Genomic DNA, 13,748 nt, shown 5'->3' with positions numbered 1-13,748 from the left:
ATGATAGCTCTAGAATTGGAAAGGACCTCAGAGTCTGTTCAAATAATTCTCATTTTATAGATGAGAAAACTGAGATCCAGAAACTTGTCCATGGACATACAGCTACGTCAAGGCATAATTTCAAAGGCAGAAGGCAGAATTTGAATCCAGCACTTCCAAATTCCAAATGAAATACTCTATCCCCAATGCAATGCTTCACTGCATGGCCTCAAAGCAGCTCTTATTTGCTCAGCACCTGAGAAGATTCACCTCTGCAGAGACCAATAAAATAATAAAGTAAGTATGAAGACAAAAGGTTCTTAAAGGAACAAGACAACTAAGGCAGGAACTTCCGCCGTGTCTGTATTCAGGACCTTCCCCAGTACTATAGCCATCCTATCAATGGCCCTTGAAAGGGAACAGGAGCTATCAAAGTATCTAGAAAGAGAGCTGAATTTGGGAAAAACTAACATAAATCCTGGCTTTGAAACTTAATACTTATGTGACCCCAGATGAGTCACCTGACTTTTTTGAGTCTTAGCTTCCCCATTTGTAAAATGAGGATTTTAATATTTGTGCTTCCTACCTCACTTGTCAGTCCTTTCCCTCTTTTAATTATTTCAAATTTATCCTAAAAATGGCTTGCTTTGTTTTCATGTTGTCTCCTCCATTAGATTTTAAGCTCTTTGAGGGTGAGGGCTATCTTTTGCCCTTTTTTATGTCCCTAGCCCTTTGCACAATGCCTGGCACATAGTAGGTGCTTAATACATATAGATTGTTTTGCAAATCTAAAAGTGTTATATAAGTTGTAAGTTATTATCAACAGCAGCACATTTACCAGTGCTCCTTCCAGGGGTTATTGGAATTTGGGGTTCATGAAGCTATGTCCTTAGAATAGAATGTTGCCAAGTTGTCCCTTAAAATAATCTTTAATTTTTTTAATATCTGTCAGAAGTGATGATTTTATTTCAGACTTTATTAAATATTTTGAGAGGAGCCAAATTTGGACTTTTAAAAATTTAGTTATAGCTGTTGATAATCCATAAACAGGAGGAAGAAGTTGCACAGGTATTGGAGAATTTTTTGTGTTCAAATCCCATTCCAACAGCAGCCTAAGGGACCTTGAACAAAGGACAAAGGTTCTGGTATTTGCTTTTCAGAATCTGTGATTCATAGTATGACCTCTAGGTGGCAGTAAGGTACCACACAGCTATAAAGGCGATTGATTGTCGGATTCCTCCTTTCAAATGAAATAAGGCTGGAGACAGGCACAAAGGAAAATTTTCTATTGATTAGTTCTCTGGTGTGACAGCTCAGTGACATTCTCTCCTGAGCTGGAATGAGTCACAGAAGTCTGACAACATTATAGGGTAGGAGGCAAACACAGTGGACATTAGCATTCCACCCAATAAAGCTAACACTGCGTTCCTCTGGGTGCGTCAAGAAAGCCAGTGTCTAGGATGCAGGACGAATAGGTGGGTATGCCTATTCTTGTCAGGCCAAACCTAGATGTGAGGAGGAAATGTGGTTCTCCCCCTCACTTATTGATTAAGACACAGGAAACAAACGGTGGATAACAGCAGAAATAAGTGTTAATGTGCTAACATGTCATTAACTAGCAGGGATCCTTTTACAGTGTTAACATCTTTCTCTGAGTGAAAAAAGAAGGGGTATCAGTGATTGGCTAGGCTGAAAATGGGGAGGGGGCTTTAAAATAGCTGAGCCCTAGAGAAAGCAGGCAGAGAGGTGAGCAGTGACTTGGAGTCAGGAAAACCTACCTTTCTGAGTTCAAATCTGACCTCAGACCTTTACTAGCTGTGTGATGCAGGCAAGTCACTTAATCCTCTTTGTCTCAGTTTCCTCATCTGTAAAATGAGCTGGAGAAAGAAATGGCAAACCAATCTTTTCCAAGAAAACTCCAAATGAGGTCACAAAGGGTCGTTCATGACTGAAAAACAACAGGACCTAGCACCCAGTAGGTGCTATATAATATTCTTTGCCTTTTCCCCACTCTTCAAAGTCCAGCTTATAGGCTATCTCCTTCTAGAAGCTTTTCCTGGAATCTACCTTCTTCTTTTCTTTATATCCTACCCACATTGTTCTGCACCTCTCTGGTATATTAAGGTGTATGACAGCTTTCCTTATTGGCACCTTACTAGACTCTACAGTTAATAAGGGTAGGAATTGTATCTGCTGGATTTTCATATATCTCCTCTTTCTCAAATGTAGGCATCCTCCAAGGCCCTGGCATAGGACCTCTTCTCTTCATTCTTTATATTCTGTCATCTCTTAATGATTCAATATCACCGATATACAAGTGACTGCCAAATATCTATATCTAGTCTGAATCTTTCACCAGAACTCCAGCCTTGCATTGCTGACTAAAGTTACTGGCAACCCTGGAAATACAACAGGTCCCAAACAAAACTCATCATTGTTCACCCTAAACTGGTGCTTCCTGTATTTCTATTGAGGGCAATATTTGTGATTTCAACCTCAGAATCATTTTCCATTCTTTTCCCTCTCTCCCACTCCATACTTAATCAATGAATTACTAAATCTTGTCAATTCTATATCTCTCACATGGATTCCCTTTCTAACATTCACATAGCTGCTACTACCCTAGTTCAGGCCCTTTTACCTGAGTGTTAAATTGTTATAACTGGTCTCCCTCATTCCGGTAGCTTTTCTTATCAATCCATTGTACACACAGCTGCCAAAAATAATATTGATCAAAAGTTTTTCATGGTTTCCTATTACTTCTAGAAAGGCAGCTAGGTGGGGCAGTGGATAGATTGCTGAGCCTTGAGTCAGGAAGAATCATCCTCATGAGTTCAAATCCAGCCTCAGACATTTAGTAGCTGTGTAACCCTGGGTGAGTCACTTAACCCTATTTGCCTCAGTTTCCTCATCTATGCAGTGAGCTGTAGAAGGAAATGGAAAACTGCCTCTACATCTCTGCCAAGAAAATTCCAAAAGGGGTTGTAAAGAGTCAGACACAACTGAAAAACAGAATCACAAAAATTACTTCTACCATAAAGTACAAAATCCCCCCACCCCATTCCATATAACTCCAAACTACCTTTTTTATCATACTTTATGACTCCCTTTCACATACGCTTTGTTCCCACCAAATTAGACAACTAGATGTTCCCCAAACTCAGCATTTCACCTTCTGTTTCTCCTTTATGCCTAGGATATACTCTGTCTTCATCTCTCCTTTTAGAATCCTTCATCTTTCTTCAGGATTCATCTGAGGGGCTACCTTTTCCTGAAACCTTCTCTGATGCCTTCTCTTGCTAAGGTTCTCTGCTCAAATCCATTCACCTTTATTATATGATGTACCTTTTGTAACCCACATCCCCAAAAAGAACATTAATTCCTTGAAGGCAAAAACTATGTCATTGGGAGGCAGTGTGATACAATGAAGGGCGAAGAATGTGTAGTCAGAAGTCTTAGGTTGAAATTCCAACTCCACCATTTACTGACTTCATAACCTTGGGCCAGTCCATTCACCTTAGTTTTACCTTGGACCTTAGTTTCCTCATATGTAAAATGACGATTTCTATGATGCCATCAAACTCTAGATCCATGATACTTTTTGTCTTTGGACCCCCAGCATTTAACATAGTACTTTGCATATAATTTGAGCTTAATGAAAGATTAAGTTGACCCAAATCTAAGCTTCATATCTCCCCCAGCACCTAGCACCATGCTTTACACAGAGTGATATTTAATGAATGTTTGAGTAAAAATGAGGTAATAACCATTCCCCAAGGGAAGAGTTGCCAAAAGAAATGAACAGAAAATTCTCAAATGAATTGCAACCTATTAACAACCAGATGAAAGAGCATTCCAGGTCACTAACAAGGAGGGAAATACATGTGAAAACAACTGACATTTTTTCACAAAGACAGCAAATTGGAAAAGATGACAAAAGACAGGAATAGTCAATACTGGAAGCACTGTGGAAAAACAAACACATTAATAAACTTTCTATGAAGCCATGAATTGATCCAACCATTCTGGAAAGTAACTGGTTAGACACATGCTCTAGATATAAGAGGTCACATCACAAACAAATTAGAGGAACAAGGAAGAAAATATTACAATTATACTTAGAAAAGAATGCATAATAAGTCAAGGGACAGAGACGATCACAGAAGTTAAAGTGGATAATTTTAATTAACATATAATTTAAAAGTTTTTACACAAATGCAACCAGTACATTTAAAGACATTGTAAGTCACATGTTGAATTTATTATACTTTAAAAGAAAAGCAAACAGTATGTGATAGATTTGAAGTTTCATGTACAATCATTTTCTTCTGTTCTACTATATGTGGAAATGTTCATTTTATCTGGCATTTATTAAGTTAAAAATTTTCAAAAGCTATTTAAAATTATGCTAAGAAAGTGACTAAAACATCCATGCTCTTTGACCCATGGATCCCACTGCTAGGCATGTATCCCAAGGCCACTCTTTAGTCAGTGATAGAAAGAAAAGTCCCATACTCCCTAAAATATTTAAAGCAACATTTGTTGTAGTAGCAAAGAACCTGAAACAAAGAACACGCTGATTGATTAGAGAATGCCTAAATAAACTGGGGCACATGAATGTAAAGGAAAATGATGGCTCTGTAAGTAATATGAGAAGACTGAAATAAACCTGATGCATCATGAAAAGGAGCCAAGAAAACAATATATACAATGACTTCCATAATGTAATTGGGGGTGGGGGAGCAGAACCAAAACCTAAACTGGATGCTGTGTGATTTCAAAGACCAAGTTTGACCCCAAAGAAGATAAAAAATTGCTTCTTACTCCCCTCTTTTCAGAGGTAGGGAGACCATGAGGATCAAACATTATACACAACCTCTGAAGACTGATTTGTTAGTTTTTGTGAATTTTCCCTTTTTTTTGTTCTTTTTTTTATTTACAAGAGATGGTTCTCTTAGAGGGGTAGAAGAGAAATACATTTGGAAATGGTTATAATATAAAAACAAAAGATATCAATTAAAATTCACACTTTTAAAAATGAGAATAGAGTGAGTATAAATAAAAAGGAAAGAAGGAAGGAAGAGGGAGAAAAAAGGAAGAATGGGAAGGAGGAAGGAAGGAAGGAAGGAAGGAAGGAAGGAAGGAAGGAAGGAAGGAAGGAAGGAAGGAAGGAAGGAAGGAAGGAAGGAAGGAAAGGAAGGAGGTATGGAGGGAGGGAGGAAGGAAAAAAAGAAAAGTTTCAAGACCATTAGTTGACCTCAAGTTTGTGGCATCCAAGTAAAAATACAGAATAATGCATTGTATAGAGGCTCCAGTACTAGGACTTACCATAAAGTAGATACTCTTGTCACTGGTGGATTAGTTTATGGGGATACATGTGTGTGTGTGTGTCCTGTTGTTCTTCTCTCTAGTGGTTTCCCTACCCACCATCTTACCCCTTCCTTTGCTCTCAGAAGTACTTTTCATCACTGTGACTAGGAGAAGAGAAGCATCAAACAGGAGAAGAGAAGCATCAAACAAAGACACCTGGAGATCATTGAAATGGAATCATGAAATTGCCTCAAGAGTTGAAGGACAAAGGTTTTTCATTCCCACTTTTATTCACTCACAGTTACCTTACTGCAAGAGTGAAAAAAGGATAAGTACCATAGCTTATCCTATGAGGACTGATTCATAGTCATTAAAGAGAAAAAAAGAAGTACACTATACAGTTCTTTTTCTCGGAAAATGATGCTTTGAATTGTTGTTGTGGTACTGTTTTCAATCATGTCTGACTCTTCATGACCCCATTTGGGGTTTTCTTGGCAAAGACACTCTGAGCTAAAACTCAGCAAAGTTAAGAAATCTCCTGAAGATCACACAATTAGTAAATGTCAGAACCAGAATTTGAATCCAGATTATCTCCTGACCCTAAAGTTCTTCCCAATCAAACACAGAGACATAATAGAACCTTATCAAAAAATCCCACTGGGTGACACAGTACATAGAGTACCAGGTCTTGGTACTCCTCCTCCAGCTCATTTTACATATGAGGAAATTGAGGCAAACAGAAATAAGTGAATTGCCCAGAGTCACATAGCTAGTATATATCTGAGGTCTGATTTGAACTCTGGTCCAGCACTCTATCTAGTGCACCACCTAGCTTCCCCATGAGGGAGAAAGAGAAAGCCAATCTGATTGAACCATGGGGTTTATGGAGGGGCTTAAGATATAAGAAGACTGGAAAGAAAGGAAGGGGCTAGGCAGTGAAGAGTTTTAAATGTCAAACATAAGAGTTAGTGTTTGATCCTAGGGGTAATAGGCAGCTGCTGGAATTCACCGAATGGAGGGAGGGTAGAAAGAGAGTGAGAGATAATGTGGTCAGATTTATAGTTTAGGAAAAATCATTTCAGCAGTAGTATGTAGAAATTCTCAGTTTCCTCATCTGTAAAATGGGGACAATTAATAATCAAATTTATAGAACATCTACTACATGCCAGATGCTTTACAAGTATTACCTCATTGATCTTTACAACAACCCTGGGAGGTAGGTGCTATTATTACCATGATTTTATAGCTAAGGAAATTGAGACAGATAATAAGTGGCTTGCCCAAAGTCTGAGGCTCGATTTGAACTTGGATCTTCTTGAATCTAAGCCCAGTGCTCCATCCACTGTGCTACTCACTACTTTCCCAATGGGGGAATTGAGGGAGGGAGTGCTTTGTCAGTGTATGAACAAATGAAATTAATGAAATTATTGAGCGTTTGCTCTTTGCTGAACACTTGATGAGACAAACAGAAAAGTAAGACAGCCCTTGTTCTTGAGGATCTGACCTTCTAAGGGCGCTGGTTGTGGTGGTTGTTGTTCATCCTTGGTTCTGAAAAAAGGACAAATTCACACACAAGTCTAATAGAAAGACAACACACATAGGAGGTTTCAGCTTTGATTAAGAAGTCAGGGTCCATTGACCCTTGGGATGAATCAGCAATCCAAGGTAGCAGTAGCAAAGTCATACATGTTCTTTGTGTCATTGACATAAATAGTCCCACCTTGGTTTCCAATATTGAAGCTTTTGACTGAAGCAAGGACTTTGTCCTTCTTCCAGGTCTTTTGTAGCCACTGTGGGCACTGAGGAGACAGAGGTTTCAGCACCTGCAAGGGAGATTTCCAGGCTTCATCTCCCCAAGGGTCCTTGCCCAGGACATTGGATGTTGGACAAGGCTGGTAGTCTGGGGAATACTAGGAAGTCCTACTATTCTCAGGGCTCTTGCACTTGCCTGCCTGTTCATGGCAGTTGGTTAGCCATTGATCTTGGTGGCAGAGATGTTAGGCATCTTCTTCTCAAGGGCTGTTTCCTTAGGTTGAGAAGGAAGCAGAGCTAGTGGTCTGGGTATCCAGGGTTCTTGGGCTCAGGGTACGGTAACACTAATGAGTTAAAGATCTTCCCCACTCATTGATGGGCCTGCCCATTAAGGGAAGCTTGATTAGAGGAGGCCCACACCTTTTGTTAATTTTCTAATGAGACACTGGTTTTCAAGGGTTGTGATGCCCTTTGGCTCTGAAAAATGTATAAATTCTCTGAGGTGAGGTTTTACTTTGTAATTTACTCATTAGAAATGTTTGTTTGGCCAAGCAAGACTGTGGGCAGCTGCTAAGGATCCTTCTGACTTTGAAAACTCAGATGTTGGTGCTTCTCTCTCTGTCAACTATGTATGTGTTATCAGACAGTTGGATCTTTCTGTTGATTTGTGATGTATGTATTGCTTATGGCCAGGCAGCTGGAAGCCCTGTCTGTTGGTTGATTTTTGTTTCTCTCTTTGTATTTTCTCTGAAGTTCAGGGAACTGACATTTTTCCTCTCAACTAAGTGAATGACATATATGTGCTTCATTAAAGGGATTGTTGACCCCCTCAAAAAGTTGCCTTTCTTTTTAGAAAAGCAGATCAAAGAATCTGTGATAGCAGACCATCCTGGATGTGTCAGGATGCTTGCTTTTACAGGTACTGGGCTATCAGCATCAGAGTCTAAGGGAAGATGTTGGCAGAGGTCATTTGAACCATGTCACTTTCCTGTTTCTGCTAAGCTGCCTTGTTAACCTTAAAAATCTATAAAAATGTCAGTTATTATTATTATTATTTAGGCATGTTGAGTTCCTTCTCTTCCTTTCCCAGTCCAAATCCAACATTTTTGAGGCCTTCCTTGATCTCCTACACACACACACACACACACACACACACACACACACACACACACTTTCACCTTTTCAGTTAGAGATGACCCCTTCCTATCTCGATCTCTGTTTGACCTTTCCAGTGTACCTTTCTCATTCTAATATATGTTGTAATCATTTTTACATACTCCCCCAACGATGTTTTAATGTTTACAATGCACCTTCTTCACAATAGCTTGTGAGGTAAGAACCTACAAGAATTACTGTTGCCATTTTGAAGATATGGAAACTAGTGCCCAGAAAGATTATAACAAATGATTTAATCAAATAACTAATAAACAGAGCAGATGGGACTCAGACCTAGGCTTTCTGAACCATAGTTTTTCAGTTATACTAGACTTCTTCCTGGTTGGTAAGATCTCTTGTCCATTTTCACCTTGGTATTCCCAGTATACAGTACAGTGCCTTGGCATAACTGATGCTTACTGAATAAGTGTTTTCTTGTCCTTATATCAAACCAAATTTTTTCTCCCTGTAATATCATGGCAATTGGGTGACACAGTAGGTAGAGTACCAGGTCTTGAGAGAAATGATTATTTCTATCTTATATTAATAACCAATTACTGAATTAGGACTAAGAGTTTCCCTTTCCTATTTCCTCATTCAGAAATTAGCCCCTGTAGGTTACTCAGGCAGCCTTTGAAGAGCAGGGCTGATAACAAGAGGGAAAACTCAGATCTGTGCAAAAGATAAAGAAATTCTAATTTAGATGAAGATGGATTCTGGCCCACTGTGGAATTTTGCTTTGGGGGGGGGGAACAAATGAAAAAGAAGTATTGTTTTATTTATTTGAAATGTTTTCCATTATTGATGGCAATAAGAACAGACCAAAGGTCAGTGCAGTTTAGTGGAGAGAACATTTTTCATGGAATCAGAAACCTGGGTTCAATTCAACAAATATTTATTGCATACCTAGTTCATATAAAATGAGTATGCTCTAGTCTGGGCTCACTCTCTCAGAAGAGACAGGTGACTCAGAACTTTCCAGGTAATTCTCCATTTTCTATCAGCATCTCAGCTTGGTTTCACCAGCCCATTGTGTTTTACAGACAAGGCTGGATAAAAGTAGATTCCTCCTTTTGTCTAGTTTACCCTAGGCCAGATGATATGGATATGGACCAAGGCTGAGTGATCACAGTCAAGTCTCCCAGACTCTTATTAGAATAAGCCCACCTTTCATTATAATACTCATTCATTCATTACTTGTTAACCAATTCGATTTGATGGCCACCCTCAAAGGTGCCCCTTTTTCTAAAAGCTTAATAAATATTGAAAGTTCCACAGATTAAGTCTCTTTGATCATCAAGAGGATAAATGGACCCTTTTTATTGACTGGTTGCTAGCTATAGTTGACACAATTGACTATAATTTATCCAGAAACTCCATCTCTTGGAAATTTTTACTCACCACAGTCTGGAGCTGAGAAGACCTGGGTTCAAATCCAGCCTCAACATTTACTAGCTGTGCGCTCTTGAGCAAGTCACCATAAAATGAGCTGGAAAAGGAAATGGCAAACCACTCCACTACCTTAGCCAAGAAAACCCCAAATGGGGCCATGAAGAGTAGGACATGACTGAAAGACAACTGAACAACTGAAACATCCATCACATGAATGTCCTTTTAGGGCACACAGAATACATCTAATCTCTCCTCCACATTCTTGAAGTTAAATGTGGAGAAAGTGCTTTAAAATGCTTGTCAGTTTATCAATGGAAAACTCAGTATTGTATTGAGAAAATTAAAAAAAAACAAAACAACATTGGTCTGGAAATCATGAGACCTAGTCTTAACCAGATCTTAACTGGGTAACTAATCTTGGAGAAGATAACGAACTACTTCACATCTGAGACTTTTTTAATGGCAAACTATCAATGCTAACACTTGTTCCCTTTCTATATCACAAAAAAAGTGTTTTAAAGATAAATGGAACAACATATATAACATACTATGAGTTCACTGGAAAAAAGATTGTGTGTGTGTGTGTGTGTGTGTGTGTGTGTGTGTGTATGTGTGAATGGATGGCTGTCACAGGAAAAGGACCATATATTATGGGCAATGGCAATAATCTAAATGGAACCATCAGGGAAGGGCTTGGGAGTGGCTTGCATCACAATGAGCTTAATGTACTTTTTCCTTTTTATAACATTTTATTTTTTTCCAATTACACATAAAGACAATTTTTAACATATTCTTTTTTATTTTGAGTTCCAAATTTTCTCCTTCCCTTCATTCCCTCCCTCTTCCCTAAGGTGATAAGCAATTTGATATAGGTAATATAGGTGTAATCATATGAAATAATCTATTTTTTCAAAGTATTTCTAATGAAATTGGACAGATTTTCTTCTCTTATTCTAGTAATTTTACTTGATTCTATTCAATTGGATTCTAAGAACATTTATGCAGCACTTGCCCTATATAAAGAACTGTGTTAGACAATGACAATACAAAGACAAAATGAAGCAGCTCCTGTCCTCATGCAGCTTACATTCTATTTATTTACATTTCTTTTCTCAAAATTATTACTTACTTTTTAATTAGCTTGTTTGTTCTTTTTTTTTTTAATTTTGAGTTCTAAATTCTTCCCATTTTTCCAGGCCTTCTCCCATCCTTTGAGAAAATAAACAATATAAGAATTATACATGTGAAATCATGCAAAACATATTAATTAGCAGGGATTTTGCATGAATAAAATCTATACAAGTTAAGCATAAGAAGGGAAATTATCCTTTCTGAGAAAAAAATTTACATCAAATATCTCTGATAAGGGATCCATGATATATAAGAAATTAATATAAATATGACCCAGAGCCATTCTTAAAAGTTTAAACAAAGGATATGAACAGTTCTCAAAAGAAAAAATAAGAATTCCAAACTATTAACAACTATATGAAAGAATATTTCAAATCACTAACAATAAGGGAAATGCTAATACTTGCTTTCTCTCTATAGCATAAGTAAGCTTTAATGATAAGTAAGAATATATTTGAGAAAACTCTGATTCTGTCTTACACTGAGAAAATGCACAAAGTTAACAAAAGTTGAAAACAGTCAATATTTGATGGATTGTACAAAAACAGGGAAACTAATCCATTATGGATGGAACTTGAATTAAACCAATCATTCTGGAAAGCAATTTAGAATTATGATGAGAAAGTGAGTCAAGTATTCATATTGACCCAGAAGTCCTTGCTGAACACATCTTTCCAAGGAAATGAAAGATACATAGAAATATCTGTATATACCAAAAATGTTCACAGAAGCACTTTTTGTAGAAGTAAACAAAATAGGTGCCCATCAAAAGGAAAATGGCAAAATGAATTATGACCCTATAATGATAATTTAAATGGGAAGCTCTTTCCCATTCATCAATAGGTCCATGTGACCTGCTTAAATCACATGGAAGCCTAAATCACATGTGGTGGGAGGAGCTTGCTGAACAGGTGGAACAGAAAGGGTGGAGCAGACCTGGGAGGAAGTTGGTGAGAGCTATTAGGGCAGAGGGAGGAGAGGGCACAGGCAAGCAGACACATCTAGGCTCCTGAGTGTTTGTTTGTAGGAAGGCTGGGAGGAGGGAGGAGAGTCTTGGGAAAGGCTTCATCCCCTACTAATGTATATTGACTTCTTGGTTACTATGACATATTTGGTTTTCTGGTGTTGGGATTTGGTTTTCTGGTATCTGAATAAATGTTTTTCTTCTGCCTTCTTTATGGAGAGTCTGTTATACTTTGCCACTCAGAACGAGGCCAGAATATTCATTGTTGCCATTGGGGCAGTGAATATCGCCTTGGTGATATAGACCCACTAATGAAGTATCACTACACCAAAGAAACAATCAATAAGAAGAATATGGAGAAGCATGGGAAGACTGACATGGAATGGAATGGAAAAACTATGTGCCGTGCACTTCAGTGTGAACTATGACAAAGTAAAATCATGAGGATCAGGGAAACAATATACACAATGACGACAACAATTGACACGGAAAAACAAAAACAATTACTTTTTTTAAACCTTGAAAATGAATGCTAATAATGAACTAGTTCATCCCAGAAGAAAAGAGTTAAAAATGCACTTCTCTTTCTTCTTTGCAGAAGTATGAACTATCTGTGTGAAACACTGTATGTAGTTTCAAACTCAGTTCCTGTGTTGGTTAGTTTTGCTGAACCACTTTTTTTCATTCTTTTGCTCTATACTCTTTGTTGTGAGGGATGGCTCTCTTGGGGGAGAGATAAGGGGAAGACATATTTGGGAATGAAAGTGGAGTTTTAAAAAAAGTAACATGAATTAAAAAATTTTAAACATTTTAAAGCTCCAAAGGACTTATGATAAAAAGTGCTGTCCACTTCCAGACAAGGAACTGATGAGCTCTGAGTGAAGATTGAAACATACCTTATTTACTTTCTTTATATTTCTTGCTTATTATTTATTTTTAATTTATCCTTATTGAATTTATTTTAATTAATTAAATGTATCTTATTTTATTTATTCTTATTTACTTTTCTTGCTTATTAAATTTTTCTTGCTTGACTAATATGGAAAATTATTTTGCATGAATTCACATGTATAATTGATATATTGCTTGCCTTCCTAATGGGTGGGGTAGTAGTGAGAGAATTAACAATTCTAATTTTTTTCAAATGAATGTCAAAAATAAATAAAGGGTTTTTTTAGGTATTTTCAAGCTAAATTTATGTTGTTATTATCTTAGAGCTCTGGAGGTGACCCAGGATACTGTAATAGAAAAAGAAGTCAATTTAGAGTCAAAAGATATGGTTTTGATTTCTGAAACCAACACACTTACTATTTATAAAGACTCTGAACAGGTCCTCTTGGAGCATCAGTTTCTTCATCTGCAAACAGAGGACAATAATATTACCACAAGGTTGTCGGAAGGAAAGGAATGTTGTGTGTAAATTAAGTCCTTTGTGTTTTTGTTTTTAGATTTGTGTGTGATGCTCAATTTTGAGAAAAATATTAATCCCAGACATTCTCAAATCATAGAGCAGTGGAAAGATCACTGAAAATATTTACTTTCTTGTCACCTCTCACATTCGCTACTTATGGCTACATGACTGTGGGTAAATTGCTTCAAGTCTCCAAGCCTCCTTTTTCTAATCTGCACTCACCCCTCTACTTTCAAACTCTATGTTTTCATCCATGTGGGTACCCCCTTCCCTAGGCAGATTTCAACTCCTTGGCAACTTGGTTTTCATTCCTTTCTTTCATGTTTAACTCTTTGTGACCCCATTTGGGGTTTTCTTGACAAGAATGCTGGAGTGGTTTGCCATTTCCTTCTCTAGCTCATTTTACAGATGAGAGAACTGAGGCAACCAGGGTTAAGTGATCTGCCCAGGGTCACACAGATAGAAAGTGTCTAAGGCTGGATTTGAACTCAGGAAGATGAGTCTTCCTGACTTCAGGTCCAGCATTCTATTGCACCATCTAGCTGCCCCACAGTTTCCTTATTTTACAGAGACCATAAGAGATTCAGTGACTTGGCAAAGGTCTCATACACAGTAAGCATCAGGACTAGGATTTGAATCCAGGTCCTTTGACTT

Source organism: Notamacropus eugenii, chromosome 4, assembly GCF_028372415.1.
Source record: "Notamacropus eugenii isolate mMacEug1 chromosome 4, mMacEug1.pri_v2, whole genome shotgun sequence".
Classification (NCBI taxonomy): Eukaryota; Metazoa; Chordata; class Mammalia; order Diprotodontia; family Macropodidae; genus Notamacropus; species Notamacropus eugenii.
This window is presented reverse-complemented; position numbering follows the sequence as displayed.